Source organism: Lotus japonicus, chromosome 1, assembly GCF_012489685.1.
Source record: "Lotus japonicus ecotype B-129 chromosome 1, LjGifu_v1.2".
NCBI lineage: Eukaryota > Viridiplantae > Streptophyta > Magnoliopsida > Fabales > Fabaceae > Lotus > Lotus japonicus.
The window spans coordinates 71,701,518-71,709,184 of NC_080041.1; the positions used below are offsets into that span (position 1 = coordinate 71,701,518).

The 7,667-nt window shown below is 38.4% G+C and overlaps 1 long non-coding RNA gene and 1 other non-coding gene across 2 annotated transcripts; one reads left to right on the forward strand and one right to left on the reverse strand.

The window, feature by feature from the left end:
• The first annotated feature begins 274 nt into the window (after positions 1–274).
• Positions 275–3,622, forward strand: LOC130746170 (uncharacterized). The gene is made up of 3 exons (XR_009022037.1): positions 275–483; positions 1,011–1,347; positions 2,484–3,622. It is a non-coding gene; the product is annotated as an uncharacterized LOC130746170 (long non-coding RNA).
• A 1,332-nt stretch (positions 3,623–4,954) lies between these two features.
• Positions 4,955–5,061, reverse strand: LOC130734775 (small nucleolar RNA R71). The gene has a single exon (XR_009018120.1). It is a non-coding gene; the product is annotated as a small nucleolar RNA R71 (small nucleolar RNA).
• Positions 5,062–7,667: the final 2,606 nt, after the last annotated feature.

Here is a 7,667-nt window from a genome sequence, read left to right on the forward strand (position 1 = left end):
TTTTATGTAATCTCAATATGTACTATGAATGATGAGGTTGAATTTAATAAAGATTACCAATAACATTTAAAAGAAAATGTAATTCATTTTTTTACATGGTTTATTTAATTTGTTTAAAATAATTTTACCTTTTTTTAAAGTGTTTATCTCTAGTTTAATAGGTGTAGTGTAACTTTCACCGCTAGTAAAGAATATATTAGAAAAGAGGAGGTCTCCATTTATTCTAGGAGTAAGTCTCTAAAGCCACTTCCAATCTTAACTGTGTATTATTTTAAAATCCAAAGGCTTATATTCATCTCTAACTTACCTCACGTGATCTCAAAATACAGGGTTTGGAACATCGACGAATTTTCATGCATAAAATTTTGGTTCATTGTAGGGCTAAATCAAGCCGTATAGGGTTGAGCGATGGAGGAGGTGAATCATCTTTCTCTGTTGTCGCATCCCCCTTCTATAGCTTCACTTCCTGTTGAAGAAAGAGAGGTATTCAAAAGTGATTTTGGGAAATTGGTATCGTACACTTGATTATGTTCTCAGTATATTTTAATTCATCGCAATCTCTTCCTTGCAATTTTTTATTTCCTTGCTATCGGTGATTGCTGTGGGAATGTCCAACTCTGATTGCTCACGATGAGAGACAAGGGGTAGAAGTGGTCAAAATTGGAATTGCCTCATTGATGATGTATGTCATGCGGTCAATACATAGGCTGATTCTCATGTTTGTATTGTTCTGGTTGCTAATCTTGAGGCTTCCTCTAGTTCTTTTGTTGTACTGCTTTCTTTGGTTTCTGTTAATTCTTGTTTCTTTTTATGGTTTCCCCTTGTTCTTTTTGGCTTCCCCAAGTTCTTTTGCTATTGGATCAGTCCTTCAATTTTTTTATGAAGAAAACAACATGATCTCGTTGATGCTATAAAAGAGTTTCTTCTGGTGCTTGAATTGAACTTGTTATCAATTTGACATGCTATTAGTTCTAAGCTCATACTAATATTTTTTTTTCTTTTAAACTCAGGGACAACAACTAATGGATGATAATGGTATTGATAATAGTAAACAAGATGCAAGAGGAGAATTCAACATCAAACTTGAAGTTGGGATGAAATTTGAGTCCATTGAAAAGGTTAGAGAATTTTATAATTTGTTTGCGAAGAAGAATGGTTTTGGAGTACGGGTTTGCTCAACTAAACCAAAGAGAGCAGTCTTGGTATGTTGCAATGAAGGTCAACATAAAGTGCAAATCTCAAGAATTAAAGAAATTCAAGATAGCACTAATTAAACTAAAAGGAAGTGCTCAACTTTTTGAAGTGGTTGTCTGGCTTCACTTATTGTTTCCAGAGGCACAACTAAAAGTAAGTTGATTATTAAGTCTTTTAACAATGATCATAATCATGTCATGGTTAGTCCAAAAAGTGTGTCCTTTATGAGGTGCCATAAAAAGATGAGTGTAGCAGCAAAGAGTCTTGTTGAAAAATTTGAAGAAGAAGACATACCTACTGAAAAGGTTGCTGCAATTTCAAATGACGATGACTTAACTTTTTCTAATAAGGATTGTTGGAATCACATCAGAAATCTTCGGAGAAGGAATTTAGATGTTGGAGATACTCAAGCTGTTTTCGATTATTGTAAACGAAAACAAGTAAAAACTTCTAACTTTTTCTATGCAATCCAATGCGATGAAGATTCTCGGATGGTGAACTTGTTTTGGATGGATGCTAGGTCACTATTATCATACCAACTCTTTGGGGATGTCATAACTTTTGATACCACATATGAAACTAACAAGTATAGTATGTTGTTTGCTCCATTTGTTGGGTTGAATAATCATTCGCAATCTATTTTATATGGTTGTGCTTTACTACAAGATGAGTCAGAGGCTTCTTTTGTGTGGGTGTTTAAAACATGGCTTGAAGCAATGGGTGGAAAGAAACATATATCTATCATAACTGATCAAGATTTAGCCATGAAAGCTGCTTTGGCAAAAGTCTTTCCAGAAATTCGTCACCGTCTGTGTTTGTGGCATATAATAAAGAAATTTCCTGAGAAGTTAGCTCACATATATCACAAAAAATTTGTTTACAAGCGAGATTTGAAAAGATGCATTCGAGATTCACATAACATTCAAAGTTTTGAAGAAGAATGAATGCGCATAATGGTCGAGTATAACTTGGAGGAAAATGAATGGCTTCAGGGGTTATATAAGATTAAAGAATCTTGGATACCGATTTATAATAGAAGTACATTCTTTGATGGGATGAATACTACTCAGAGAAGTGAAAGTATTAATTATTTTTTTGATTCTTTTGTGAACGCATCAACAACATTACAAGAGTTTGTGTTGAAGTTTGAGAAAGCTATTGAAAGTCGCTTTGAAATATTTTCCCTTTACTTTTAGTTTAAGCATTCTCACTTTGAAATATTTTCCCTTTACTTTTAGTTAAATTTATAGTTATAATAACAAACTAATATTGAATTTGTGTCTATGTAGGACTGATGAGGAATTGGCTAATGGTGGAGTGAATTAGGATACATTCCCTTATACACAACTGTTTTAAGGTCCTTGTTTCGGTGCTGCCTTGTTTCGGGTTCTGAGGTCCTTTTTCTGCCAAGGTTGGAGGGTGCGGTGTGGCTGTTTTCTCGACCTTTAGAGCTGTTCTTGATTACTGTTCCAGCTACTGGTTTTGCTTTTGTTTCTTTTTTCATCTTGTTGTTTGTTGTTTTGCTTAGCTTTAGTTTCCTTTTGCTTTTTTGTTGCTCCTGTTGTTCTGCTATCGTTCTGTTTTTCCTCACTTGGGAGAGGTTGTTCCCAAGCTTCTTGACTTTCTTTCTATATATATTATTCTCCTTTAAAAAAACAACTTATACACAAATGCAGCTTTATAATGAAAGATCCTGATGACCCTATTTTAGTAGTGTTTTTAGGGTCATTTCTTTGTTGGTTTTGTGTCTTTTTGTTGAGTCTCATGTAGTGTTTCATGCACTCTCATGCATTTTTTTTTATCTTTCTTTGTGTTTTTACTTTGTTTTAGTAATTGTATAGTTTTATAAGGACCTTTCTTGCATTTTAAGTAAGTTTAGGACTTGCATAATTTTTCTATTTTATTTTAGGGTTCTCTTGGCTAATAGGCTCTTGGAGCTCCTAGATATTTCCTTGGCTTTGTGGTTAAGTTTTCAGGGCTGAAACTGAAGGAGAAAGAAGGTCAAGAAGCTTTGGGAATTGAAGGGAGGCTTAAAGAGGCTTGAAGAGGAGTTAAGAGGAAGATAAAAAGGTCTTCCTGCGAGCTTTGAGCGCCTAGGCGCTTTTTCCAGGGTTTTTGGAATTGGCGCCTAGGCGTGCTCAATTGGCTAGGCGCCAATTGCCTTCCAGAGGGCACATTTTCAGCTTGAATTGGCGCTCAGGCGTGCTGAATTGGCGCATGAACGCCCAGACTCGTTTATTTTTCCAATAAATAAAGTTTTGGCCATTTTCTTTGTAACATTTAGACATTTTACTCATTTTTGATCAAGTTTAGAAGCTGAGGAGAATCTTGGGGCTTGTGAGAGGCTTCCAACTTGTAATTTTTCTTAAGTTCTTTAACATTTCTTGTATGGATTCTCTAGCCATGAGTGGCTAGTGTCCTTTTATGCTTTGGGCTTATGAGATTCTATGAAACTCTAGTTTTCTAAATCTTGTCTCTATGCATGAGTTCTTGATTTAACCTTGTATTTCAATTCCATTATGCATGATTAGCTTGATTGCACACTTGCTATAGACTAGATTATAATCAAAACGGAAGTTTGTTATTATTTAGGGACATGAATTGAAATAGATCCTTCTATGCTTTCTACTAGGGATAGAGTGAGGGTTGAGTTTTGTTGGCCTGAGTTTATATGCTAAAAAACCTCAAATGAATGATTAAGTACACAAGGAATTGGGCTTAACTTCTAGTTTGAGAGAATTGCTTATGTGAGGAATCAATACATAGGCTAAAGCAACAAGGAGTTAATCAAGGTTTCACATGCATAGGATAGGTAGACTAGAGTGGATTAGATGAGCAATAACCCAAGGTATTTTCATCAATTGTTATTTTCAACACTTTCAATATTACTCTTTTGCAAATCTTTTGTCATCAACAACCAAAATCAATTTCAGAATTTTATTGCATTCACAACTTGCAAACTTTAGGCTTAAATCCACAATTCTCACTCATAATCCCTGTGGTTCGATATTTTAAAACTCGGAGGTTTCTATACACTTGCAGATTGACCAACAAGTTTTTGGCGCCGTTGCCGGGGATTGTTTGTGGTTTTCGGTTTAAGTTAAGAGTTTGTAGTGTTTGTTCTTGTTTTGCTAAACATTGCATTGAATAGGTGTTACTAAACTTTTCTTTGTTTGTGTGATTTCAGTTTATGCCAGGTAGGCTTGGCACGGATCCATTGGTGTTTGATCCGGAGCTTGAACGTACTCTCTATCGTCGTCGAGCTCAGCAAAGAGCTGCTGAGATAGCCGCCATGGCTGTCCATATGACGGAGGAGGAATTGCAAGCCCATATTGAAGAAAGAGTGCAAGAGGCTATTGCTCTAAGACTTCAAGAGCAGGAAGCGGAGAATGCCAATTGTTCTCTTAGAGACCTCACCTCGGCGGCCATGAGCTACGATTATCCGGACAGCAAAGTTTCCCCCGATGGCATGGGAAACTTTGAGCTAAGGCCTGCATTCATCAACTTGGTGAGCCAAAGTCAGTATGGTGGAGGTGCTCTTGAAGACCCTCATGCACACATGGAGCGGTTCATCCGCAATTGCAACACCTATAGAGTTCAAAATGTCTCAGCGGACACCATCCGCTTGAGTTTGTTTCCTTTCTCTTTGAGGGACACTGCTGAAGAGTGGTTGAATTCACATCTCCAAGGTAGCATCACATCTTGGGAGGATCTAGCCGAGAAATTCACCACAAGATTTGTTCCAAGAGCCCTCTTGAGAAAGCTTAAGAATGATATCATGACATTTGCTCAATCCACTGATGAGAATCTTTATGAATCTTGGGAGCGTTTCAAGAAGCTCTTGAGGAAGTGTCCTCAACACAACCTCACCCAAGCTGAGCAAGTGGCAAAGTTTTATGATGGACTCCAATATTCTTCGAGGTTTGGTTTGGATACAGCTTCAAATGGAGAGTTCGATGCCCTTCTTCCACAAATTGGGTACGAATTGATTGAAAAGATGGCTATAAGAGCCATGAACTCTAGTAATGAACGCCAAGCCCGAAGAGGAGTCCTTGAAGTTGAAGCTTATGATCAACTCATGGCTTCCAACAAGCAACTCTCCAAGCAAATGAATGAAATTCAGAGTCAAATGAAGACGACCAAGGTGATTGGTGGCCGAGTTGCCAAAGTGGAGTGTGTGACTTGTGGTGGGCCTCATGACAGTGAAAATTGCACCGAGACAAGACCGGAAGAAGAAGTCAAGGCCATGGGTCAAGCTCGAAATGACCCATTTTCAAACACTTATAATCTGGGATGGAGGAACTACCCCAATTTCTCTTGGAGACAAAGCAACAATGGACAAGGAAGTAGCTTTCAAAGGAAATTTCCTAATCAAGGATTCCAAGGGCAAACTTCAAGACAACCTCAAGAGCGAGGAGAAGTTGAGGGTGGTGGTAGAAAGAAAAGTTTGGAGGAGTTGGTTGAAACTTTCATCAACCGGACGGAGAATAATTTCAAGAACCAAGAGGTGGCTATCAAGAATCTAGAGAATCAATTTGGCCAGCTGGCCAAGCAAATAGCCGAGAGACCTCAAGGTAAATTTCCTTCCGACATTATCCCCAATCCTAAGCATGAAAATGTCTCTGTTTTGACCACTAGAAGTGGGAGAGTGATGAGTGAATTGAAGAAAAAAACAGAGAGAGAAAAAAGAGAGGAGATAGTTGAGGGGGAAGTTTTTGTGCCTATCAAGGCGAGAGAGATGATTGATCTTATTCTTGAAACTAGCAAGGTTCCTTTTCCTAAAGCATTGGCTAAGAAGAGCTTAGACAAAAAGTTTTCAAAGTTTGTGGATGTTTTCAAAAAGCTCCACATTAGTATTCCTTTTGCCGAAGCTTTGGAACAAATGCCTATATATGCTAAGTTTATGAAGAATATTTTACATAAGAGAAGGAGGTTGAAGGAAGTAGATGAGATGGTGTTGTTGACGGAGGAATGTAGTGCCATTTTGCAGCGGAAAATGCCAAAGAAAAGAAGATACCCCGTAAGTTTCACTATTCCGGTGGAGATTGAAGGAGTGACGGATGTGGAAGCCTTGTGCGACCTAGGAGCGAGCATCAACTTGATGCCGCTTACCATGTTTGAGAGGCTGAACTTAGGAGAGGTTACTCCAACCATGCTTTCCTTGCAAATGGCGGATCGATCCGTGGATTTTGTTGTGCTTGATATGGAGGAGGATGAGAAGACTCCTCTCATTCTTGGTCGACCTTTCTTAGCTACTGGTAGAGCTAAGATTGATGTTGACAAGGGTCATCCCATTCTTCGTGTTGGTAAGGAAAAGGTAAGATTTTCTGTTTTTAATCCCATGATACAAACTAACCATGATGATGACTTTGTTTGTGATGTGATTAGAAGCGTACCAAAGGTTTCGGAAGAGACCCCCAAAGCTAATGAGAACGTTGATGAGTTCCATCCGGCTCTCATCAAGCTTGTTAGTGGAAACAAGTATGGGGGGTCTAAGTACGAGAACTTGCATGCTCACATGATGAAGTTTACCCAAGCTAGTTCCCTTGTCAAGATTGAGGGTCTTTCAAATGATGAAGTGAAGATTAAACTCTTCCCTCATTCTTTGACAAGGGGAGCTAGAGCTTGGTTTGATGAACAAAAGGACATTGCCTCATGGGAGGATTTGCTTCAAAGGTTTTGTGCAAGGTTTCTTCCTTGCACTTGTGGTAAGTTAATCAATGGTAAGGAATTTCCTTCCTAACACCATAGGAAGGAGAGTCCACCTAGGACTATAACCTAGGGCTAAATGGGAGACAACCCATTCTTTTTCTTTCTTTGTTTTATTACTTTTGCATTTTAGTTGTTTAAATTCAAAAAAAAGGCAAAAAAAAAAAATGAAAAAAACTGGACAGAGCGCCTAGGCGCCAATTACCCACAGAGGCACTGCCTCTGTAACTGGGCAGAGCGCCTGAGCGCTCTCCTCGAACGCTCTTGGTGCGTTTTTAGGCCAGTTTTTGGGTTTTAAAACCCCCAACTCTTCATTTTCCCACTCTTAACTCTCATTTCTTCATAAAAACCACACCCCACACTCTCCATACCTCATTTCTACTTCTTATTTCTCACTTGCACACACTTTAGCTCTACCTTGTGCTTCTAAGTTTTGCATTGCATCAAGCTCATTCCACTTGCACCCACTCACTCTCAAGTCAAGGTAAGTTCCATTTTTCACTTTCTTTCATCTTGGTTCATGGGTCTTGCAATGCATGCTTCTTTGGGGTTTGGGTGAGAGGTTTGTTGCTTGTGCAAGTTGGGTTTGGATTGTATTTGCTTATTGTGGGTTGATTTGTGCTTAATTAGAAAGGTTGGGGGGATTTGTGAGAGTTGGGTAGTTAGGATTTTGTGGTTTAGTGTAGTTTAGCTTTTGCCTACTAGGTGTTTGTTAGAATGCCTCAATGAGTTCTTTTAGTCGATTTTTGGCAAATGCTTTTGTG